Genomic DNA, 25,796 nt, shown 5'->3' with positions numbered 1-25,796 from the left:
TCGTTTCCTGTCTCGGCGCAGACTGCTGTCTTCATTGTGCTTCTCTGGCGCTGAAAATGCGATTCCGCAAGTCTCAGCGCTCTACGAGCAAGGGAAAGCGGTTTTTCAGACAAACGAATGTGTTCAGCTTAATGGGGCAGTTTTCTTTGACTATTTTCTCGATTGGGGTCGACTATGATATGAAAAGTGTTTGTTTACTTTAAAATGCAAAAATTTATAAGAAACATTGGAAAGTCATAAAAAATATGGATTTTGAAATGAAATATGATTTTTTTCATCAAAGTGCAAAAATTCATAAGAAACATGGGAAAAGTGATAATTCATGAAAATTCACTTAACAAAGTCAACTTTCAACATTTTTCATCGAACTGGCTCGTTTCCTGCCTCGGCGAAGTGTGCTCTCTGCATTGTGCTTCTCTGGCGCTGAAAATGCGATTCCGCAAGTCTCAGCGCTCTACGAGCAAGGGAAAGCGGTTTTTCAGACAAACGAATGTGTGCAGCTGAATGGGGCAGTTTTCTTTGACTTTTTTTACATGTTTGGGGTCGACTATGATATGAAAAGTCATTGTTTACCTTTAAATGCAAAAATTCATAAGAAACATTGGAAAGTCATAAAAAATATGGATTTTGATATGAAATATGATTTTTTTTTTCAAACTTCTAAAATTCATAAGAAACATGGGAAAAGTGATATTTCATGAAAATTCACTTAACAAAGTCAACTTTCAACATTTTTCATCGAACTGGCTCGTTTCCTGCCTCGGCGAAGTGTGCTCTCTGCATTGTGCTTCTCTGGCGCTGAAAATGCGATTCCGCAAGTCTCAGCGCTCTACGAGCAAGGGAAAGCGGTTTTTCAGACAAACGAATGTGTGCAGCTGAATGGGGCAGTTTTCTTTGACTTTTTTCACATGTTTGTGGTCGACTATGATATGAAATGTGATTGTTGACTTTAAAATGCAAAAATTCATTATGAACAAGTTAAAGTTCAAGGGAAAGCGGTTTTTCAGACAAACGAATGTGTGCAGCTGAATGGGGCAGTTATCTTTGACTTATTTCACAAGTTTGGGGTCGACTATGATATGAAAAGTCATTGTTTACCTTTAAATGCAAAAATTCATAAGAAACATTGGAAAGTCATAAAAAATATGGATTTTGATATGAAATATGATTTTTTTCATCAAAGTTCAAAAATTCATAAGAAACATGGGAAAAGTGATATTTCATGAAAATTCACATAACAAAGTCAACTTTCAACATTTTTCATCGAACTGACTCGTTTCCTGCCTCGGCGAAGTGTGCTCTCTGCATTGTGCTTCTCTGGCGCTGAAAATGCGATTCCGCAAGTCTCAGCGCTCTACGAGCAAGGGAAAGCGGTTTTTCAGACAAACGAATGTGTGCAGCTGAATGGGGCAGTTTTCTTTGACTTTTTTTACATGTTTGGGGTCGACTATGATATGAAAAGTCATTGTTTACCTTTAAATGCAAAAATTCATAAGAAACATTGGAAAGTCATAAAAAATATGGATTTTGATATGAAATATGATTTTTTTTTTCAAACTTCTAAAATTCATAAGAAACATGGGAAAAGTGATATTTCATGAAAATTCACCTAACAAAGTCAACTTTCAACATTTTTCATCGAACTGGCTCGTTTCCTGCCTCGGCGAAGTGTGCTCTCTGCATTGTGCTTCTCTGGCGCTGAAAATGCGATTCCGCAAGTCTCAGCGCTCTACGAGCAAGGGAAAGCGGTTTTTCAGACAAACGAATGTGTGCAGCTGAATGGGGCAGTTTTCTTTGACTTTTTTCACATGTTTGGGGTCGACTATGATATGAAAAGTGATTGTTGACTTTAAAATGCAAAAATTCATTATAAACAAGTTAAAGTCATAAAAAATATGGATTTTGATATGAAATATGATTTTTTTTTTCAAAGTTCAAAAATTCATAAGAAACATGGGAAAAGTGATATTTCATGAAAATTCACTTAATAAAGTCAACTTTCAACATTTTTCATCGAACTCGCTCGTTTCCTGTCTCGGCGAAGTGTGCTCTCTGCATTGTGCTTCTCTGGCGCTGAAAATGCGATTCCGCAAGTCTCAGCGCTCTACGAGCAAGGGAAAGCGGTTTTTCTGACAAACGAATGTGTGCAGCTGAATGGGGCAGTTTTCTTTGACTATTTTCAAATGTTTGGGGTCGACAATGATATGAAAAGTGATTGTTTACTTTAAAATGCAAAAATTCATGAGAAACATTGGCAAGTTATAAAAAATATGGATTTTGATATGAAATATGATTTTTTTTTTCAAAGTTCAAAAATTCATAAGACACATGGGAAAAGTGATATTTCATGAAAATTCACTTAACAAAGTCAACTTTCAACATTTTTCATCGAACTGGCTCGTTTCCTGCCTCGGCGAAGTGTGCTCTCTGCATTGTGCTTCTCGGGCGCTGAAAATGCGATTCCGCAAGTCTCAGCGCTCTACGAGCAAGGGAAAGCGGTTTTTCAGACAAACGAATGTGTGCAGCTGAATGGGGCAGTTTTCTTTGACTTATTTCACATGTTTGGGGTCGACTATGATATGAAAAGTCATTGTGTACTTTAAAATGCAAAAACTCATAAGAAACGTTGGCAAGTCATAAAAAATATGGATTTTGATATGAAATATGATTTTTTTTCATCAAAGTGCAAAAATTCATAAGAAACATGGGAAGAGTGATAATTCATGAAAATTCACATAACAAAGTCAACTTTCAACATTTTTTATTGAACTGGCTCGTTTCCTGTCTCGGCGCAGACTGCTGTCTTCATTGTGCTTCTCTGGCGCTGAAAATGCGATTCCGCAAGTCTCAGCGCTCTACGAGCAAGGGAAAGCGGTTTTTCAGACAAACGAATGTGTGCAGCTGAATGGGGCAGTTTTCTTTGACTTTTTTCACATGTTTGGGGTCGACTATGATATGAAAAGTGATTGTTGACTTTAAAATGCAAAAATTCATTATAAACAAGTTAAAGTCATAAAAAATATGGATTATGATATGAAATATGATTTTTTTTTTTCAAAGTTCAAAAATTCATAAGAAACATGGGAAAAGTGATATTTCATGAAAATTCACATAACAAAGTCAACGTTCAACATTTTTCATCGAACTGACTCGTTTACCTGCCTCGGCGGAGTGTGCTCTCTGCATTTTGCTTCTCTGGCGCTGAAAATGCGATTCCGCAAGTCTCAGCGCTCTACGAGCTAGGGAAAGCGGTTTTTCAGACAAACGAATGTGTGCAGCTGAATGGGGCAGTTTTCTTTGACTTTTTTCACATGTTTGGGGTCGACTATGATATGAAAAGTGATTGTTTACTTTAAAATGCAAAAATTCATTATGAACAAGGGAAAGTCATAAAATATATGGATTTTGATATGAAATATGATTTTTTTCATGAAAGTGCAAAAATTAACAAGATACATGGGAAAAGTTATATTCCATGGAAATTCACATAACAAAGTCAACTTTCAACATTTTTCATCGAACTGGCTCGTTTCCTGCCTCGGCGAAGTGTGCTCTCTGCATTGTGCTTCTCTGGCGCTGAAAATGCGATTCCGCAAGTCTCAGCGCTCTACGAGCAAGGGAAAGCGGTTTTTCAGACAAACGAATGTGTGCAGCTGAATGGGGCAGTTTTCTTTGACTTTTTTCACATGTTTGGGGTCGACTATGATATGAAAAGTGATTGTTGACTTTAAAATGCAAAAATTCATTATAAACAAGTTAAAGTCATAAAAAATATGGATTTTGATATGAAATATGATTTTTTTTTTCAAAGTTCAAAAATTCTTAAGAAACATTGGAAAAGTGATATTTCATGAAAATTCACTTAACAAAGTCAACTTTCAACATTTTTCATCGAACTGGCTCGTTTCCTGCCTCGGCGAAGTGTGCTCTCTGCATTGTGCTTCTCTGGCGCTGAAAATGCGATTCCGCAAGTCTCAGCGCTCTACGAGCAAGGGAAAGCGGTTTTTCAGACAAACGAATGTGTGCAGCTGAATGGGGCAGTTTTCTTTGACTTTTTTCACATGTTTGTGGTCGACTATGATATGAAATGTGATTGTTGACTTTAAAATGCAAAAATTCATTATGAACAAGTTAAAGTCATAAAAAATATGGATTTTGATATGAAATATGATTTTTTTTTTCAAACTTCTAAAATTCATAAGAAACATGGGAAAAGTGATATTTCATGAAAATTCACTTAACAAAGTCAACTTTCAACATTTTTTATTGAACTGGCTCGTTTCCTGTCTCGGCGCAGACTGCTGTCTTCATTGTGCTTCTCTGGCGCTGAAAATGCGATTCCGCAAGTCTCAGCGCTCTACGAGCAAGGGAAAGCGGTTTTTCAGACAAACGAATGTGTGCAGCTGAATGGGGCAGTTTTCTTTGACTTTTTTTACATGTTTGGGGTCGACTATGATATGAAAAGTCATTGTTTACCTTTAAATGCAAAAATTCATAAGAAACATTGGAAAGTCATAAAAAATATGGATTTTGATATGAAATATGATTTTTTTCATCAAAGTTCAAAAATTCATAAGAAACATGGGAAAAGTGATATTTCATGAAAATTCACTTAATAAAGTCAACTTTCAGACAATATTCAGTGATATTCAGACAAACGAATGTGTGCAGCTGAATGGGGCAGTTTTCTTTGACTTTTTTCACGTTTGGGGTCGACTATGATATGAAAAGTGATTGTTTACTTTAAAATGCAAAAATTCATAAGAAACATTGGAAAGTCATAAAAAATATGGATTTTGATATGAAATATGATTTTTTTCATCAACGTGCAAAAATTCATAAGAAACATGGGAAAAGTGATATTCCATGAAAATTCACATAACAAAGTCAACTTTCAACATTTTCCATCGAACTGGTTCGTTTCCTTCCTCGGCGTAGGGTTCTCTCTGCATTGTGCTTCTCTGGCGCTGAAAATGCGATTCCTCAAGTCTCAGCGCTCTCCGAGCAAGGGAAAGCGGTTTTTCAGACAAACGAATGTGTGCAGCTGAATGGGGAAATTTTCTTTGACTTTGTTCACATGTTTGGGATCAACAATGATATGAAATGGGACTAATTACATTAAATACATGTACAGACCAAGTATTGTAACGTGAACGCAGACCACGGCCAATAAGACAGACCTGTGAACACAATAGATCCTAGCGAAATAGGCTGAGAAGCGATCCTACACAAGCCCCATTCCATCTAGACCCAACTCCTGGAAATTACCCATTTATCATTGAAGCATACACAGCCTTGTCAGAGCAAAACTCACAATACATCAGTCATTGATGTTCCTCTCCACGGAAATCTTTAGTAAAAGGCAAAAGATTTTTTCTTTCCTTCGGCTTGTACTCCCTCAGCCTCTTGTTGTCTGTTTACTATTTATTTGTATTTGGAATTTGTCTTTTTGTTGTGTGTGTGTGTTTTTGCGATTGGGTATGTGTGATGTCTTTGTTTTCCTTCATAGAATGTCTGTTTTTTTTTTTAGTTCCAATTGCTATTATAAGGGTATATGGGTGTTGGTGGGGGGTAGGTAGCGATGGGGAGAAGGATCGTCATTTTTTGGGGACTGATCGGAAATGCGTTGAAAAGGCAAACGATTCATGAGTGACTGAAGAGAAAACAGAACCATAAAGAAAAACGAAAAAATCGGCGCAGCACCTGGAAACCCTTGTCAGAGAAATACAATGCTCGATGAGGGGAAGGCCGGCCCCTTTGTTTGGTTGAGTGGAAAAAGGGTGGGGGAAAGGTTGACGAGCAACAACTGACAGTGGTGAGCAGAACAAGGCAAAGATACCAGGGCGGGTTGAATGCAGACATAATTTGTTTAGTAAGTAAGTAAGTCAGTAATTTTTTCTCTTTCATTTTACATCAGAAAATGGTGCACCAAGCCTGGAAGTACTGCAATACCAGGCCAATCCGTAGAGCGAATGTAGCAAGCCCCTTTTCCGGGTCCCAGCTCTAAAAATCTGATTAATATAGAGAACGTATCAGATATTAAACTGATAAGAACCTATTTATTTTTTCAATCCAAATCCTTCACATATCCATACCTAACCATTTGCCTTCTCAAGGCCAGACTAAAGATTGTAACGTGAACCCAGACCAAGGCCAAGAAGCCAGACCAGTGAACACAATAGATCCTAGCTAAAAAGCCTGAGAAATGATCCTACACAAAATCAATTAGTTTGATGTATTTTGGTGAGCTTTGCTCTGGCAAAGCTATGTATGCTTCAATGTTAAATGGGTAGTTTCCAGTACTTGGGTCTTATTTCATTACGTGACTTTATGCATGCCTGTATAGGTTTGGCCTGAGGCTGTCCGTTCAGCAGAAGAGATAAAAGTTTATTGGTTCTCGGCCTTTTGGCTAAGATCAAGTGTTCTCTGGTCTGGCTTTGGGCTGTGACTGTATTCACATTGCACTTCTTAGTCTGCCTTTGAGAAGGGGAGTGTGACGGAAAGGATATAAAAAAAAAGAAAGAAATAAAAAAAGGGGCCGGCCTTACCATCACTGAGCATTGTGTTTCTCCGACAAGGGTTTCCTGGTGCTGCTCACCTTTTTTCTTTAAAGCTCTGGTTTCTATTAAGTCATGCTTAAATCTTTTGCGGTTTACTAAAGAGTTCTGTGCATCAATGAGTTTGATGTATTTTTATGAACTTTACTCTGGCAAAGCTGTGTATGTTTCAATGTTAAATGGGTAGTTTCCAGAAGTTGGGTTATAAGCTTATTTGCTTATGTGACATTATGCATGCCTGTATAGGTGTGGCCTGAGGCTGTCCATTAAGCAGAGGAGATAAATGTTTATTGCTTCTTGGCCTTTTGGCTAAGATCAAGTGTTCTCTGGTCTGGTTTTGGGCTTTGACTGGGTTTGAGAAGGAGAATAGATGGAATGGGGTTTGTGTAGGATTGCTTCTCAGGCTTTTTAGCTAGGATCTATTGTGTTCACTGGTCTGGCTTTTTGGCCTTTGTCTGGCCTTGAGAAGGTGAATGGTTAGTTATGGATATGCGTAGGATTCGGATTGGAAAAAAAATCTGTTATTATCAGTTTAATATCTCATATGTCCTCTATATTAAACAGATTTTTAGAGCTGGGAGACGGAAAAAGGGTTTGCTACGTCCGCTCCGCGGATCGGCCTGGTATTGTAGTACTTCCAGGCTTGGTGCACCATTTTCTGATGTAAAATGACGGAAAATCAATTACTGACTTACTTACTTACTTACTAAACAAATTATGTCTGCATTCAACCCGCCCTGTTCCCGAGCCTATCTTTGCCTCGTTCTGCTCACCACTGTCAGATGTTGTTCGTCAACCTTTCCCCACCATTTCTCCACTCAACCAACCCAAGGGGCCGGCCTTACCTTCATCGAGCATTGTGTTTCTCCGACAAGGGTTTCCTGGTGCTGCTTACCTTTTTTTCTTCATAGCTCTGGTTTCTTTTAAGTAACGCATAAATATTTCACCCTTTATGAAAGATTTCCGTGGAGAGGAACATCAATGAGCTTGATGTATTTTCATGAACTTTGCTCTGACAAAGCTGTGTATGCTTCAATATTAAATGGGTAGTTTCTAGGAGTTGAGTCTTATTTGGTTGTGTGACTTTATGCGTGCCTGTATAGGTGTGGCCTGAGGCTGTCCTTTAAGCAGAAGAGATAAAAGTTAATTGCTTCTCGGCCTTTTGGCTAAGATCAAGTGTTCTCTGGTCTGGCTTTAAGGTGTGACTGTATTCACATTGCACTTCTTAGTCTGACTTTGAGATCAAAGTCCACAAGATCACACTCGCCCACATCCGGGCGAGTGTGACGGAAAAGATATAAAAAAAAAAAAACAGAAAAAAATAAATAGGGGCCGGCCTTACCCTCATCGAGCATTGTGTTTCCCCGACAAGGGTTTCCTGGTGCTGCACGGCTTATTTTTTTTTAAATAGCTCTGGTTTCTCTTAAGTCACGCGTAAATCTTTTGCCTTTTGTTAAAGATTTCCGTGCAGAGAAATATCAATGAGTTTGATGTAGTTTTCTGTGCTTCGCTCTGTTAAAGCTGTGTATGTTTTGATGTTAAATGGGTTGTTTCCTGGAGCTGGGTGTTATTTGCTTATGTGACTTTATGCATGCCGGTATATGTGTGGCCTGAGGCTGTCCTTTAAGCAGAAGAGATAAAAGTTTACTGCTTCTTGGCCTTTTGGCTAAGATCAAGTGTAGCCATGGAGAGAGGAGCTGAACATCAGCCGGCTCGAGTGGTGCGGCTTCGTCATTCTGTTCGGGTGGAGGTCTGCAGAGATGCTGCGGAGGACGTGAAGAAGCGGTTTTGCTGGGATTGGATTTTGCTCCGGCTGCTCAGGGACTTTAGCGGATTGGCTCCCTCCAAGGTCCTTTGCCTGCAGGATTTTTGTTCTTCTGGGTTCCTGGACATCACTTTTGCTGCCTTCACTGACTGCTTTACCTTTTTTGACCGGTGCTCGCGGCTCAGGGAGGAGGAGGTGCTTCGTGGTCTTCGGCTGGTCCCGTTGTTCGCCATGGATGAGGTCCCCATCACTGTGCATGTTTATAACCCCTTCGTGGCGGACGAGGTCATCAGAGCTTTCTTGGCACGGTACTGCTCTTCTGTCTCAGCAGGGGAGAAGCTGCGAGGGCGTTTCGGCGTCTGGAACGGGAAGCGCAGGTTCCTCGTCAGGTTGAAGATGGACCCGGCTGCTCCGGGTGGCCTGGTCCACCCTCCGGGGAATTTTTCCATCGGTCCCAACCGGGGTTTCCTCCACTATCCTGGCCAGCCGTCGTACTGCTGGAAGTGTGGGGCCCTTGGCCATGCAAAGGAGGTCTGCTCTGGATGGAGGTGCTGCATCTGTGGCTCGGAGGACCACCTCACGGCCGAGTGTGGTGCGCCAAAGGCCTGCAGTCTGTGTGGCAGCGAGGAGCACCTGTATCGCCAGTGCCCATCGAGAAAGGGGACTTATGCCAGTCTTTTTGCTGAGGAATTCCTGTCCTTAAGTGCCCGGGAAAAGGGGGAGCAGGAGGAAGCGGTGTTCACCGAAGGGGCAGCAGAGCCTGCGGCATCAAGCGGGCCAGTGAGCGAGGAGGTAGCAGGGCCATCTAACAAGGAGGTTCAGCTGACGCAGGCAGAAGGGGGTTCTTCAGACCTGACCCCGGGAGAGTCGCTGACAGCCGGCCAGGTAACCCCAGCCGTGGGAGTACCGTCGGGGGAAGAACAGGCTTCGAGGCCCAGTCTGGGGCTGGATGCCGCGCTGTTTGGAAGTTGGGCGGAGGCGACAGAAGGAGTAGCGGAGGCCTCGACCCTGGTGCAACCAGACTGGGCCTCAATGGAGTTCTCGGACGGCATGGAGGATGTGGGATCAGATCCAGAACAGGATATGGGGGAGGGCGGCAGACTCTCCGGGACTGGAGTTACCACAGAGGCGGAGGGGGCGACGGAGGAGAGAAGAATAAAGAGGTCACGTCTGGAGAGAGGACGGGAGTTTGACCTCCTGACTGTAGGGGACATTATAGGTACAAGGGAGATTGAGGTGGAGGGAGCGCGGGCTGTACACACATTGGGGGAGGATTGTTTACAGTGGGATGGAGGGACAAGGGAGGAGGAGGGGTGGACACAAGTTGTGGCAAGACGGGTCAGAACAGGGGCTGGCAGGGGTGGAGGGGGATAGTAATACCATTGAATAAGATGGGTAGTGGAAAATGGAATGAGCAACAGTTGGGGTGTGAGAAGGATTGTGGATTTTGGGGTGGTGGGGAGGGGGGGAGGGAGGGAGGGGAGTGAAGGCTTGGCTGGTGAGGGTGGGTGGAGGGAAGTTTTTCTGGGAAAGGCTTGGTTTTGGGGAAAGTGCCTTGAGATTGTGTTGACTGGTTCGGATTCTTTTAAATTTTTTTTTTGATGATTAGAATAGCATCACTTAATGTGCGGGGCATCAAGCAGCCTCTCAAAAGGACGGCCGTGTTTTTGAGTTTGCGTTCGGTTTCTTTTGATCTGTTATTTTTGCAGGAAGTCCATTTAAGCTTGGAGTGGGAGGTGGTTGAGTTCACGAAAGGGTGGGATCTCGGTCCAGCCGTTTGGGGTGTAGGTGAGGGGAGGGGAGATGGAGTGGGGGTGCTGTTCAAATCTTTTGAGTGGGAGGTGGAAAATGTAGTTTCGGTAGTGCCAGGGAGGATTGTCTGTGTAGATGGGAAGTGGAGGGGGATTAAGTACAGGGCTATAGGGGTGTACGCACCGTGTAGGGGAGGGCAACGGCGGGGGTTCTTCCGCCTGCTGGAGCCTCTTTTCTGCACAAATAGAGTATGGTTGGTTGGGGGGATTTTAATGTGGATGTAGAGTCGGGGGGGGGGGGTTGTGGAGCTGGCCCATACGATGTCAGGAGCAGGCCTGGTTGACGTTTATAGGGTGGTCGATCCACATTCCCCGGGCTGGACATGGAGGAACTCGCGGGGTGATACATCTAGGCTCGACCTCCTGTTTGTGCCGGAGAGGGTGAAGGTGCCGAAATGCTTTCTGAGGCCCTTTTGGGCCTCCGACCACTGCATGGTGCTCGGCAGCATCGAAGTTGAGGGTTGTCAAAGGGGACGAGGTTGTTGGAGATTGAACTGTTCCATCTTGCAGGACCCTGCCTTTGTTGAGATTTTTCGCCATCTATACACAGGTTGGCGAGGGTTGCGGGTGCTGTACGACACACAGCGTGAGTGGTGGGAGGACCTGAAAAAGAGAGTTGCCACCCTGGTCTGCTGGTGGGGCCAGGAGATGGCAAGAAGGAGAGTGGAAAGAGCCAGGCAGTGGTCAAGAGTCCTTGTTTCGGCTTGGAAAGATGGAGATTGTGGGCGGCTCAGGGATGCCAGTGAAGCCCTACGAGCTCACTTTGAGGCGGAGGCCCACAACTACTTTGTTCAGGCGGGTAGGCAGGCACTTGAGTTGGATGAGCGCCCTACACGCTTCTTTTTTAATAGTGTCAGAAGCCGGCAGCGAGGGTCTTATATAGAGGGTTTGAGTGATGGTACCCGGGTACTGACTGTGCCCGAGGACATGTTGGGCTGCGCTAGTGCCTTCTACTGTGACCTCTTCCAACGAAGGGGATCGAGCGGTGAACTGGCAGCCGGGTTTCTGGACTCTGTGGCAGATAGACTGCCTGGGGAAAGCGTAGTGGAGTTGGAAGAGCAGGTGTCTCTAGAGGAGGTGGAGAGTGCTATGCTCTCTCTGAAAACAGGCGTGGCTCCTGGAGGGGACGGTCTCCCTGTGGAGTGGTACCGGACCTTTTGGCCCCTCGTGGGCCCAGATCTGGTGGCCGTTTACAGGGAGGCGTTTGGGGCTGGGCTCCTTCCACAGTCAGCAAGAGTCGGGCATATCGCCCTCCTACACAAGAAGGGTGACAGGGCGGACTTGGCAAACTGGCGGCCGATCACGTTGCTGACGGCAGATTATAAGATCATTGCCAAGTTACTGGCCCTACGCCTCAGAAGGGTGATGGCCACGGTGGTGCACCCTGACCAGACTTGTGGGGTGCCCGGACGGACGTGTGGTATGAACCTGGTGCTGGTCAGAGATGCTTTGGCATGGGCGCCGCAACGCCAGGTACCGTTGGCTTTGCTGAATTTGGACCAGGAGAAGGCCTTCGATCGTGTGTCGCACGCGTTTCTGTTTGCGCTCCTGGAACAAATGGGCTTTGGTCCGGTTTTCACGGCCATGGTGCGACTGCTTTATACCGGGGCAGTGAGCCGTGTCACCATTAATGGACATCTTTCCGAGTTGATCGAGCAGAAAGGGGGGGTCAGGCAGGGGTGCCCGCTCTCGCCGATGCTCTATGTGCTGTTCCTAGAGCCTCTGGTGGAGAGGCTGAGAAGAGATCCGGATTTTCAGGGACTTCATATCCCGGGCGCGAACGGGGTTAGGGCCAAGGTGTCGGCGTATGCCGACGACACTACGCTGTTCCTTGGCCGAGATGAAGACTTCCGTGCAGTGGAGCGGGTGACCGAGGCGTTCTCAGATGCTACTGGTGCCCGAGTTAACCGCGGGAAGTCCTCCGTACTTTATGCTGGGACGTGGGCTGGAAGGGCTGAGGTCCCGGGGGGTTTCTCTCTTTGCCAGGATGGGCTCAGGATTCTGGGCATCGTCTTCTGGAGGGAGGACAGCGCCCAGAAGAACTGGGACATTGCCCTCAGGAATGTACAGGCGAGGGCTGAAAGCTGGAACCGGAGGGATCTCTCTCTTTCGGGGAGGGTGCTTGCGGTCAATGCCGACCTGTTGGCAAGATTGAACCATCTTGCCTATGTCTTCCCTGTCCCCTTTGTGACAGGACGGCGCCTAGAGCGCCTTGTGTTTACGTTCATTTGGGGAGGGAGGAAAGAGCAGGTCATCCGCGTACAAATGTATAGGGATCGAGAGAAAGGGGGGAGAGGTGTGATTTGTGCCCCCCTCAAGACCATGGCCTTGTTCATGTCCTTTGCGGCGAGATTGACCAGGGGGTCGGAGGGACATATATCGCCCCTGTTTGCAAAGTTTTGGCTGGGTTTCACTTTGCGAACGGTGATTCCCTGGAGAGGCACGGCACCGTGGTCGGTCGACCGCCCATGGCATTACCAAAAGGCGGTCGAGTTCGTCCGGGACCAGCCGTGGTGCCTGGTGGACAGTCTCGTCCTGGAACACCGTAGGCTGTATAAGAAGTGGAGGGATTGCTGCGCAGAACACATGAGCGAGGCACTGCCCTGCATGCCGGGTGTAGATTGGGCGAGGATTCAGCCGAAGTGGCTAGATGGGGCCAGCAAGGATCTGCACTGGTTGGGGGCGCTGGGGCGCCTCCCTGTGAGGTAGAGGCTCTATAGGCACGGCTCAACTCGGACGCCCCTGTGTCCAAATGGGTGCGGGGGCGAGGAGACCATTGACCATGCATTGTGGTCATGTCCCATCGCGGCCCGCTTCTGGAGACACGTGTCGGAGTGGTTGCCCGCTGAAGAGGGGGCAGCGATAGGCCGCGATCTTGTGCTGTATGGCAGCGGATTGGGGCACATGGGGCCGGGGATGGCAAGGCCTCTGTGGCAGGCCGTCTCGGTGGCAAAGCGCATTCTTTGGGGCGCGAGGTGCGAGGGCATTCGGAGCCTGTCCCGACGCGTCAGTCAGGCACATCTATTCCGGTTATTCAGGGCCAAGCTCCGTAAGGTGCAAGGTGAGGAGCAAGGGGGGGAGGGTTTTGTGAGGGTAGGACTGGGAGTTTTGGAGGGGGGAGGCTTTTCGGGAACCACGGTACTGGGGTCCCCATGGTGGCCAGACCGGTGAGGTGATGGGGGTGGGATCGTTTAAATTTCTGTATTCTGTTGGATTTGAATGTTTTGGTCTCCTGACATATTTGTGATAATTTTCTTTGTGAATTTAATTTTTGTGTAAGGTGGTTTGTGTTATGACAAGAAATGTGACTGTGGGTCTGATTGTTTTGGGTTTTATATTGATGTGTGGTAAGTGGGTGGGATTTAAGAGGGACGGACTGGTTTTGTTTTGCTGGATTTGATGTATCGTTTATTATTGTGTGGAACCGGTTCTAATAAAATAAATAAATAAATAAATCTTTTGCCTTTTGTTAAAGATTTCCATGCAGAGAAATATCAATGAGTTTGATGTAGTTTTCTGTGCTTTGCTCTGTTAAAGCTGTGTATGTTTCAATGTTAAATGGGTTGTTTCCTGGAGCTGGGTGTTATTTGCTTATGTGACTTTATGCATGCCGGTATATGTGTGGCCTGAGGCTGTCCTTTAAGCAGAAGAGATAAAAGTTTACTGCTTCTTGGCCTTTTGGCTAAGATCAAGTGTTCTCTGGTCTGGTTTTGGTGTTTGACTGGGTTCGAGAAGGAGCATAGACATCATTTTTCATCGACCTGGCTCGTTTCCTGCCTCGGCGCAGTGTGCTCTCTGCATTGTGTTTCTGTGGCGCTGACAATACGATTCCGCAAGTCTCAGCGCTCTACAAGCAAGGGAAAGCGGTTTTTCAGACAAACGCATGTTTACAGCTGAATGGGGCACTTTTTTGACTTTTTTCACACGATTGGGGTCAACAATGATATGAAATGTGATTGTTTACTTTAAAATGTTCAAATTCATAAGAAACATGGGAAAGTGATAAAAAATATGAATTTTCATATGTAATATGATTTTTTTCATCAAAGTGCAAAAATTCACTAAAACATGGAACAGTGATATTCCATGAAAATTCACTTAAAGTCAACTTTCATTATTTTTCATCGAACAGACTCGTTTCCTGCCACCGTGCAGTGTGCTCTCCGCATTGTGCTTCTCTGGCCCTGAAAATGCGATTCCGCAAGTCTCAGCGCTCAGAATGGGGCACTTTTCTTTGACTTTTTTCACACGAGTCGGGTCAACTATGACATAAAATGTGATTGTTTACTTTAAAATGTTAAAATTCATAAGAAACATGGGAAAGTGATAAAAAATATGAATTTTCATATGTAATATGATTTTTTTCATCAAAGTGCAAAAATTCATAAGTAACATGGAAACAGTGATTTTCCATGAAAATTCACTTAAAGTCAACTTTCATTATTTTTCATCGAACAGGCTCGTTTCCTGCCTCGGTGCAGTGTGCTCTCTGCATTGTGCTTCTCTGGCGCTGAAAATGCGATTCCGCAAGTCTCAGCGCTCTACGAGCAAGGGAAAGCGGTTTTTCAGACAAACGCATGTTTACAGCGAATGGGGCACTTTTCTTTGACTTTTTTCACACGACTGGGGTCAACTATGATATGAAATGTCATTGTTTACTTTAAAATGTTCAAATTCATAAGAAACATGGGAAAATGATAAAAATATGCATTTTGATATGAAATATGATTTTTTTCATCAAAGTGCAAAAATTCATAAAAAACATGGAAAGAGTGATATTCCATGAAAATTCACTTAACAAAGTCAACTTTCATCATTTTTCATCGAACAGGCTTGTTTCCTGCCTCGGCATAGTGTGCTCTCTGCATTGTGCTTCTCTGGCGCTGAAAATGCGATTCTGCAAGTCTCAGCGCTCAGAATGGGGCACTTTTCTTTGACTTTTTTAACACGTTTGATGTAAACTATGATATGAAATGTGATTGTTTACTTTACAACGCTAAAAATCCCATTTAACGTTGAAGCATACACAGCTTTACAAGAGCAAAGCTCACAAAAATACATGAAACTCAGATGTTCCTCTTCACGGAAATCTTTAGTACAAGGCGAAAGATTTATGCATGACTGAAGAGAAACCTGGGTTATAAAAAAAAAAAAAAAAAAATTGAATGCAGGGTGGGTTGAATGCAGACATAATTTGATAAGTAAGTAAGTAAGTCAGTCAGTAAATGTTTCTCCTTCATTTTACATCAGAAAACGGTGCACCAAGCCTGGAAGTACTGCAATACCAAGCCGATCCGTGGAGCGGACGTAGCTCCCAGCTCTAAAAATCTGTTTAATATAGAGGTCGTATCAGATATTTAACTGATAAGAACAGTTTTTTTTTTCAATCCAAATCCTACCCATATCCATACCTAACCATTTGCCTTCTCAAGGTCAGAATAAGGATTGTAACGTGAACCCAGACCAACACCAAAAAGCCAGACCAGTGAACACAATAGATCCAGGCTAATACGCCTGAGAAGCGATCCTACACAAACCCCATTCCATCTATTCTCCTTCTCAAACCCAGTCAAAGCCCAAAACCAGACCAGAAAACACTTGATCTTAGCCAAAAGGCCAAGAAGCAATAAACTTTTATCTCCTCTGCTTAACGGTCAGCCTCAGGCCACACCTATACAGGCATGCATAAAGTCACATGACCAAATAAGACCCAACTCCTGGAAACTACCCATTTAACATTGAAGCATACACAGGTTGCCAAAGCAAAGCTCACAAAAATACATCAAACTCATTGATGTTCCTCTCCATGGAAACCTTTAGTAAAAGGCGAGCGATTTATGCGTGATTGAAGAAAAACCAGAGCTATAAAGAAGAAAAAGGGAGCAGCACCGAGAAGCCCTAGTCGGAGAAACACAATGCCCGGTGAGGGTAAGGCCCACATCCCACGAGCAGAGTCGCTCCTGGTACTGATAGCCACCTGGATAATCTTCCTCTCCACACACACACACACACACACACACACACAGACAGCAGAGTTCCTAAACGGTTACTTGTTCATCTTTGTTGTTTGTTTTACATATGACACAGCGTTCACAAAATTTTTTGGGAGTAGTTAGTAAAGCCTATAACATGCCAGTGTTTCCTTAATTCTCTTACTATCCCTCAGTTTCTTCTGTAAACATGGTTTTCCTGTGGGCCCATACCAAACACCTTGTTTTTGGACACGTCCCAACTGCCTCCAGCTTTGTTTCTCCTCACAATCACCCATAATCCCTGTAATTCAGTGAGATTTTGAGTAGGAGCAGACAATATAGTCATGATATTTGTATTTTGTTTCTGTTCCAGTTGTTTTGCTGCTGCTTTCGCCACTGCATCAGCTTTGGCATTACCTGTGGAAATAGGATCATTACAATGCGTAAGCGCTTCACATTTACATACTGCAATAGCATTTGGAAGTAGGATTGCATCCAGGAGGTCAGCTATCAGGCCATGGTGCGCGATAATCTTGCCTGAGGTCAAAAACCCCTTATGCTTCCATAATGTTCCAAAATCATGCGTGACACCAAAGGTGTACCTGCTATCACTGTAAATATTCACAGTCTTACCCTCTGCCTATTTGCAGGCCTCTATGAGGGCAGTAAGCTGATCCATCCACAAATAGTTCCAGATCAGGGTTGATCAGCGGTATCTCTGGTAAATCAGGTCTTTGACTACAAACTTCCTTGATCACACTCACACAATCATGAGGCTCTCCATCCAGCTCTGTGGGAAGAAGAGTGGCAGGGTTACAAGTTGTGCACCATTTAACTGTGACATTCGGCATTCCTAAGAATGCAGTGTTATATCTCAACCATTGAGCGACCATCATGTGTGCTGTCTTTTGTTCCAAAAGCAGTTGCAACACTGCATGTGGTACCAACAAAGTTAATTCACTGTAGCCTATGATGTCTCGTGAGGCACTGACAGCTTTCTCTGCTGCAGCCACTGCTCTAAGACACATAGGAAGTCCTGCTGCTACCGGATCTAGCATTGCTGAGAAGTAAGCCACTGGTCACAGCCTACCCCCGTGCTCTTGAAGTAAAACAGATGTCATTTTTCGTCCACAGTCTGTGTAAATGGACTCATCGGGTCAGGAATGCCCAATGTGGGTGTCGTCTGCAATGTTTGTTTCAGGCGTTCAAACGCAGCATTTGCAGTCTCAGTCCACATCACTTTGCTGTGTGCTTGCAAGCCTTGTCCGTGAGCAATAGTGCTCAGCGGTGCCTCTAACACAGCATAATTGGGTATGAACATACAAAAGTATGAACACATACCCAAGAATGATATTAACTGTTAGTAACCCGTCTGGGAATTTTCTGTATTGCTTCCACTCGTCTCGAGTGTTTTACCTTCTGCAGAAATTAAATGTCCTAGGAACTTCACTTCTTGTTGTACAAATTGCAGTTTTGACAGGCTTGCTTTATGTCCTTCTTTAGCGAGGTGGCAGAGCAATTTAATCGTGCCTTTTCACACTGCTCTGTAGCGTTTCCAGGTCGGCTCACTTGCTCATGGGGTCAGTTGCATCCTTCTCAAAAACTCAATTAACCAAACCCCCCCCCCCCCCCCCCCCCCCCCCACACACACACCCAAAGCGGCTGGAAACGCTCATCCTGACCCCCACACGTACACACATAAGGAGAGTTCCTTTATTCAAGTTTCAATAAAACAATAGTAAAACCCTACCTGACCCATGCCTAACACACCTGTATATATGTATTCCCCTTTTGCCTTTATATTTTTATTGTTGTATTACCACTCATGACCTGTTGTTCTGTGTTTTGCATGAAACAGAACATGTTTTATAAGATAAGATTATATGTTTAATTGCCTATACCCAGTTTCCTCTCCTCTCATACTGTCTCTTTCCAGTCTACTATCAAAATGATCCTCTTTTACTTTTATAAGCAATAGTGTATGCCATATGGTCATTCAAGTACATAACATGAGCCTACTATACTTTAATTGAAACTTTATCCATTCCCCGACTTCACTATAAAGTATGCAAATGAGTGACCTAGCGGAGACAAAGAAACTGTATGTGCGCCTTTTCTTCCCGGCACGACCTCTTCTATCGTCGCCCGACTCGACTCCGATCTTTCTCCGGGACAATACTTCCACTTTCTTCCGAGACTTTGCCGGCATCTTCAGTCGAAGAACTTTTGTTTGCGCCACCGAAACCTTTTTCGTCTCCAGCGGAATCTCGTGCTTGCTCTGAGGACTTCGAATCTCCGAACCTCCTTGATCCACTACATCAGGACTCTTATCAACGAACCAATGCAAGTAAAAGTTACTAATTATTTTAGATCCGCAATTTTAAGCTGAAGCCCCTTTATTAAGGCGAATCCTAATTACCCTGACGATTCTCACACGTGGTAACCAAAACTCGATCTGAAACTTGCCATATTTGATCTCTTCTCTAGTTCCTTCTCTCTCTCTCTCTCTCTCTCTCTCTCTCGTTCTGATTTTCCTCCGTATTCCCTTCCTTACTCTCTATCTCTCTTTGCCTCCTTATCCTCTCTCTATAGGCCTTATTCTGTCTTTTATGAATGTGTGTCGTAGTTAGTATGTGTTGTGTGTTTCTGTGTCATTAAATGCATTTTATTCACGAGTGATTGTCCCTGTGCTTTGCTCACAATTTCGGGGTCCCTGAATATTGACCTTGCTACGTGCTAAATTACAGCTAGTACTTTATAAAGTAGTTATTCTTTCTTGGCCAGGAAGATAACTTTTCCTGGAATTAATAAACAATTATACTGCCTGTTCGGTGGACGAACAAATCAAATAATTGTGTTACTGATTCTCTGACAGTTAGTTCTAAAACCCCCATTTGAATATTTATAATTAATTATAATTACACTTAAATATTTAAATTTTGAGCTAATTTCGTTACAGCTCTTTAGTCGGTGTGGCCAAAAGAATGTCATCTACATACTGAAGCAACACAGATTTCTCAGTTAGCTGCAGTGTATCTAAACTGTGCTTTACTGCTTCATTATAGATTGTAAGTGACTCACAATAGCCCTGACATAAGCGTGTGAAAGTATAGGCTTTTCCATTAAAGGAAAACGCAAACCAAAATTGACAATCTGGATCTATGGGTATGTTAAAGAATGCGTTAGCTATATAGACAACAGAAAACCATGCACTGTCAACTGGAATTTGGGACAAGATAGTGTATGGGTTGGGAACATTAGGTGCATCACAGCATCATTGACCACTTTCAAATCTTGTACGAATCTCCACTCCTCCGGCTCCCCTGGAGCTCTTATTTTCCTTACTGGGAAGAGTGGTGTTCGCACAGGAGATATCTCACATGGCACTATAACTCCAGGTTTTCATAGAGAATTAAACACCAGTGTTATTCCTGCTATAGCTTCTGGTTTTAGGGGGTATTGAGCGCTCTTTGGCCTATAATCTGATTTTGGTGTAATGATCATTGGAGGGCAATTTTTAATCAGACCATCATATTTTCCTTGGGCACTTTTCGTAGTCGTACATCTGAAAGTTCCAATCTGGGTAGGGCCAAGTCAGTTTTGTACCATGGGTTGGGATCTGTCCCAGGAAGGGTCACCATGCCTCTCTCAGCTCTAGGCAGCCAATTAAGTGCTGTGCTATATGCATTTAATTTTGGGCTGTAAAGAACAGCTGGCTGCTCAGTTGGTTCCCACTCATGACTTTGAGTAGCCTATAACATCCATTCTCCCAAAGATTCCCAGTCATCATTGACGGATTTCGCTAGAGAGAGATGTGGAGATCCATGATTCATTTGGAATGGGTGTGGATGACCAGCTCGAACTGAAACCTGAGATAAATCTACCTCTACAGCACATCTGTGTTCACTCCATATCACACGCTTCAACATCAATATGTCAATATGTCTTCCTGTACCATTCTTTCTCATAACTTTCATGTGGTTCGTGCCTGTGTATGTGTGCCTACAGTGCCACGCTTTCGGTATCATGTAGTCTGTGTGAGAAAAGGAGGTGAGAGATTTCGCTTTCTCTACTAGAGAGTGTGTGACATCAGTGAGAGAGGAATTACTCATTTTCCACACATAGAGCAGGGGTCTGGGATAATATTTTACAAAGCAGGAGTTATCTCCCCATTCTATCCTAAGGTCTAGTGATGTGCTGATCAGATTTAAATTTAGTTTGCATATCAAATCTCAACCCAACAGATTTATTGGGCAACACTCAGAAATTAAAAAAGAGAATTCAAATTTTTTCTGTGTAGTTACTATATCACATTTTAAGGGCACAGAGAATGTCTCAATTACTGACATCCCCGATGCTCCTGTAGTACACAGAGAGTGATATTTATTTAGCATAAGTTTCATTCATAGGTGAAATAGCAATCTCTGATTCTTTACTAGACATTGGATTAGTGACAGGTAGAAATGGAACGGTTAGCTTAAGCTTTTCTTCATTGCACAAAAAGATCAGACTTACCCTTCCCTGGCTGCTCACCTGTCCCTCACCCAACCAAACCTTATGCTTCTGTGTTTGCTTCTCCCCCGCAAAGTCTCTCCGGACAGTCTCGTATCCAGTGGTCTGTTTTTCCACAAAGGAAACATCCAGTCTGGCTTGCCCCATCCTCGACCTCTGCCATGGCCCCTCCCCCTGTAAAAATCTCCTTGAGCCTCAGATAACTGAACCATAGTGAGACGGTGTTTCATTTCTGTTCTTTTTTCTTTCCCCTTTTTGTTTTTTAGCATTCCACAACTTTTCTGTGTGCACAGCATGTTGTTCGATCAGAGATAACTTTCTAGTGTCCCAAGTAATACACGTTTGTTTGACTTTTCTTGCAATGTCCTCATTTAATCCATTCATGAAACTATTTCCGAAGTGTGCCCCATAGGGTGTAATATCCGCTGCGGCCAAGTCCGCTGGGCGCTCGAGGCCACTGTGAGCATCATGCATTTCTGTTAATCGTGCAAGATATCTGGAGACTGTTTCGTTATCTTCTTGTCTGCACATAGAGATTTTAGTCATGTCCATCGAATGTGCTGGAAATTGCATCATCTGGTATCGTTTCCTTCAGAATCGCCTTTTGCTTTTGGCTACTGGTGTGAAAGCACACAGGGCAGTAAGGCGTAGAGGCTCCAGGTCCCGTATAACAGGGAGGAGGGTCCCGCTCGGCTGCTGTGGATGGTTGGGGTACGGATGCGAATGGTTGGAGTGGTTGTCTGTTTCTCTGAGGTGGTGGTCTGTGAGGGCAGATGTCCAGGTCTGGGCTACAAGAGATTTAGTACACTGAAGAGAGGAAGATTGAAAGTTAGTTTGCACATTTGTTTGTGCTTCAGTTGCCCACATATTATACGCAACCCAGTCTACTTCTCGTCTCTTTTTCCCATGGCCATGGTCGGTGAGGGTTCCTGTATTCTCTCAACAATCGATCAACAGACAAACGCCTAATTTACCTCTTTTAGCCTGATTTAACCTGCACAGGTAACTCAGCTGTGCTCGTCAGCACCAGCGACGGCTTTCCTCAAAGTCAGCTGAAGGTAGTTATAACGTCAATACCATAGTATATAGTTAGTTCCCAGAACTATTCATGTAACTTTACTGGTTCCAAGAAGCGTTGGCCAGAATCCAAGCTTAACCCTTGTATGGTGTTCATATTTTTGTTACTCAGCCAATGTTCGTGGGTCTGGTGGACCCTCTGAATTTTTTGGGTCTTTAATTCAACACAATCAAACAATTTTATGTTAAAATACTCAACAGATGTTTACTTTATCCCAATTACAAGCAATATAAACAACATATATGGTTAATATTTGCCCTTTCCATTTGTTAGAACACATAAATGAAATACATTGCTGCTTGTTTTTATTTTCACTTTTTAATAAAATGTAATAAAAAAAGGAATATCAATTATAATCAAGATATGACAAAACAGTTCATCAAATTTACAAATGAAGCAACGTTTTTCATAACTATTGATTCTTATTTATTTGAAGTTCATAGAAATTTAACCCATTCAGGTCAGTTAACACAACATTAGCTGAACAAATACAGTAACCATGTCAGTCTAGACAACACATCAGCCCCATTGAATACATTGCCTTTTCATACCAGCCTATACAACACACGAGGGGCAGAGTTTTAATGTGTGTGTTGCATATACACTTTTTGCACTTGATGCATGCATATTGTGTTTTTCTGTCCATCTTGGGTCCACACACTTCACAACGCTTCTTCTTGTTGTTTGCTGACTGCAACCTAGAATGCTGAGAAAATCAGGAACACCTAACACTTACACCTCACTATTGCAAGGCATGTGTGTCAGCAGCATCACACACACACTTCAGGCTCTGATGATGGTGGTTCTGTAGATTGGGTGGATGGGGCACCAGCATTCTTCTCCTGAATCCTCCTTATGATGGCTGCAGACGCTGGGGTTCTTGGAACATGTTGTCTGCTCTGGATTTGTGGTCTCACCAGTGCCTTTCCCAGTTCCTCAAAAAAGAGGCATCTCCTCTGGAGCTTCCATCTGTTCCACTCTGGGTTCAGCGCCATCCAGTTGACAAAGCCGTTGTACGCTGAGATGTCCAATATGTCAAAGAATATCACCACCGGCCAGCATAAGGTCCTCCTTTTGCAGCTGTAGGCAGTCACCAGCTTGTCCATGTTGTCCATCCCTCCCTTTTGCGGCATTATAATCCATGATGATCTCTGGTTTTTGATGCTCCTGGCCAGTTTGTGCGAGGTAAAAAATTGTCGCATGTAATGTTGTGTCCACTGAATCATGTCCAGGACAACTCTCATTCCTTGACTCTTCTCAGCAGCTTCTCCATCAGGTTTCCCTGTGTAGACTTGTTGAAGTTCCAAGAATATGAGGAAGTGGCATCACAGGCAGCCCAGATCTTTATACCATATTTTGCAGGTTTAGATGGTATATACTGCCTAAAAGGGGCAATGGCCCCAAAATAGCATCAGCTGCTCATCACTGATGACATTAGGCGCACGCGCACGCACACACACACACACACACACACACATAGAAACAGCAGGCCCAGACAGGAGGAGGACAGTGTAGGTACACAGGACCTACAATTTCCACACTTTTATTAGCCCAGGGTCCAGTGGACCCAAACATCCCGTATGTAATATATATATGTGTAGGGGGGGTGTACAGTGTGTGGTCATTGAAAATGATATATGTTTCTGATATATGTTCTTCACAGAAAATGACCCAAGGCCAATGAGTCTGAGTTTGAAAAAATAATTAATCATATCATTTTTCTTTTGATAAAAAATGAAAACGGGTCCCACAGACCCGAACAGCATACAAGGGTTAAATTCTGCCTACCTGAAGCCGATAGTCTCAAGATGGAAAGAGCGAGAGTTTAAATAAATTTAAATCTTACCACCTAATTCCAGATTCCAGAGATGCTCCTGGTACTGACAGCCACCTGGTTAATATCTACCTCTCCACACACACACAGCAGAGTTCCTAAAGGGTTACTTGTTCGTCTCTGTTACTTGTTAAAATTTCCACAAGAAGTGATAAAGAATATGAACTTTTTCTGACAAGCCTGTTCGATGAAAAGTGATGAAAGCTGACACACACATACACACACACGTGCACAAACCCTCTGTACGTGACACACCCATTTTCTCCCCTTGAAATACTTTATGTTTCCACATACAGAATATTGTAGATTCATTGAGCGCAACTATGGCTACTTGTCCTGATGCACCTAAAAAACAGAAATCTACTACGGGTAGATTTTCAGACATCTTAGAATGCGAAAATGTTCAATACTGGACATTATCAGAAGACTGCACAGTCGGTTTTATTTCAATGTAGGATCAGTAGACGTAACGCTTTTCAAGCTATCGGGACCCTACCCAAAATTTATAACATTTTATTTATGTGGTCACTAAAGGAGATTAACAAAATAACAATTACCAATGGTACTGACATAAATTAAATCTAGTACGATATAAACTGTATGATGCAATAAGAAAATATATGTCTTTTGGTGAAAAATGCTGGATATTCAGTCAGAATAATCTACTTTCTGGATAACAATAATTAGAAAACAAAACCAAACCAAAAGATTAATAGCTAACATCTATTCAAGGTCAATATGTTTTTTTTATTATGCAGGGTTTGGTTAAGTGTGTGACTAATTCAGACAGGAGAATTTATTTTAGCTCTGGAATCCAGTTAGTTGTTGAAACAAGTAAGCCTTTTATGTACATTATGAAAAGTTTTTTTTAAAACTGTAAAGCTAATCTTTGTAATGCAAATCTTAAAATACATAAAATTTATATATATATATATATATATATATATATATATATATATATATATATATATATATATATCATGATAAAGTAAGGTAAACTGCTGAAGTGGAACAATAATTACTACTAAAATTCAGTTCTTATTTAAAAAAGTTTTTGCTGCATGTTCTTATAATGTGTGAATGTTGGAGCTGGAAATAAGATCATCTTTGGCACTGGCATAGTGCTGACAGTAAATACAAGTAAGTTACTGACATTAGTAGTTAACAAATTTTAACTTTGCACAAAAGCTAAATATTATTAAACATATTAAACAAAAATATTAAACATAATATTTGCTTTGTATATCAAGAGCTTAGTGAGACTGAGACTGAAGCATCACATTATAAAATTTCTAAGAAACTGGACTGAGTAGAAGTCCTAGAAATAGTACTAGTACCCAATATTGTAATGTTGATATCTGGATATTGTAATGTGCAAAAATGCCTGGTAAAAGATTTATACTATACAGTCATTGTTCAAAATAAGATATGATAATATATGGCACCAAAACAGCTTAAAACCAGAAAATTATTGCACAGGAAAATAATGTGTGACTACTGGAGTCCGGAGAGTGTACTTTGGTTCTGGAATCAAACTTATTGTTGAGAGAATTAAGTGGCTAACAAATTTTGAGAGAAACATATTCTTACATGCTTGGGTATGTGCAAGTGCTGACACTGAACAAATTATATATATATATATATTCAGTTTGAATTTTCCCTAAAGCATCACCACACAAAGATTATAGTTGGCAGAAAAGCATTATATCAAACAATGTCTATCAATTTAGATAATCTTTCTAAACCTTCTGATGTTTTTGAAATTTGACTGTGTTTACGTTAGTTAGCTAGTACTGGCATGTAACACTGGCATATTGTCATGCTCAAAAATACATACAGTAAAATAATACAACTTTTACTTACAGTTCCATGAAGCAATCAGTATTACAAAATAAAATAAAAAAATTGATGAATATTGCTTTAGAAGAGAAAATTTTTGCTTAGGAAAATAAGTGTGTGACTGAAGGGGCCAGGAGAATCTACTTTGGCTCTAGAATCAAACATTGTTGAGACAAGTAAGTGGCTAACAAATATTAGGAAAAATATTTAGCATTTTTAAGATGTACATTGACCTCCAGTTTTAACAATAATGTTAAAAACTCAAATTGGGATTCATGTATTGTTGTTCACAATACCTACATAAAAATGTAGCTGCTAGATGTTGCACATAAAATTACACAAAAATGTAAGAGTATATAAAGTAAAGGTAAGGCAAAATGCTGAAGTGGATCAATAATAATTTTAAAAGATAAATTTCTTATGTAAGA

The 25,796-nt window shown here is 42.7% G+C and overlaps 6 non-coding genes and 2 pseudogenes across 6 annotated transcripts; 3 read left to right on the top strand and 5 right to left on the bottom strand.

The window, feature by feature from the left end:
* Positions 1-5,291: 5,291 nt before the first annotated feature.
* LOC131369654 (U5 spliceosomal RNA) lies at positions 5,292-5,405 on the bottom strand. Its single transcript, XR_009207300.1, has one exon. It is a non-coding gene; the product is annotated as a U5 spliceosomal RNA (small nuclear RNA).
* Positions 5,406-5,918: 513 nt separating this feature from the next.
* On the bottom strand, positions 5,919-6,082 carry LOC131369664 (U2 spliceosomal RNA; annotated as a pseudogene).
* A 968-nt stretch (positions 6,083-7,050) lies between these two features.
* LOC131369642 (U2 spliceosomal RNA) lies at positions 7,051-7,214 on the top strand (annotated as a pseudogene).
* Positions 7,215-7,465: 251 nt separating this feature from the next.
* Positions 7,466-7,580, top strand: LOC131369652 (U5 spliceosomal RNA). The gene has a single exon (XR_009207297.1). It is a non-coding gene; the product is annotated as a U5 spliceosomal RNA (small nuclear RNA).
* A 385-nt stretch (positions 7,581-7,965) lies between these two features.
* LOC131369651 (U5 spliceosomal RNA) lies at positions 7,966-8,080 on the top strand. The gene has a single exon (XR_009207296.1). It is a non-coding gene; the product is annotated as a U5 spliceosomal RNA (small nuclear RNA).
* Positions 8,081-15,161: 7,081 nt separating this feature from the next.
* LOC131369645 (U5 spliceosomal RNA) lies at positions 15,162-15,274 on the bottom strand. Its single transcript, XR_009207291.1, has one exon. It is a non-coding gene; the product is annotated as a U5 spliceosomal RNA (small nuclear RNA).
* Positions 15,275-15,384: 110 nt separating this feature from the next.
* Positions 15,385-15,579, bottom strand: LOC131369675 (U2 spliceosomal RNA). The gene has a single exon (XR_009207322.1). It is a non-coding gene; the product is annotated as a U2 spliceosomal RNA (small nuclear RNA).
* A 306-nt stretch (positions 15,580-15,885) lies between these two features.
* LOC131369650 (U5 spliceosomal RNA) lies at positions 15,886-15,998 on the bottom strand. The gene has a single exon (XR_009207295.1). It is a non-coding gene; the product is annotated as a U5 spliceosomal RNA (small nuclear RNA).
* Between the last annotated feature and the right edge of the window lie 9,798 nt (positions 15,999-25,796).

Source organism: Hemibagrus wyckioides, linkage group LG18 (assembly GCF_019097595.1).
Source record: "Hemibagrus wyckioides isolate EC202008001 linkage group LG18, SWU_Hwy_1.0, whole genome shotgun sequence".
NCBI lineage: Eukaryota > Metazoa > Chordata > Actinopteri > Siluriformes > Bagridae > Hemibagrus > Hemibagrus wyckioides.
This window is presented reverse-complemented; position numbering and strand designations above follow the sequence as displayed.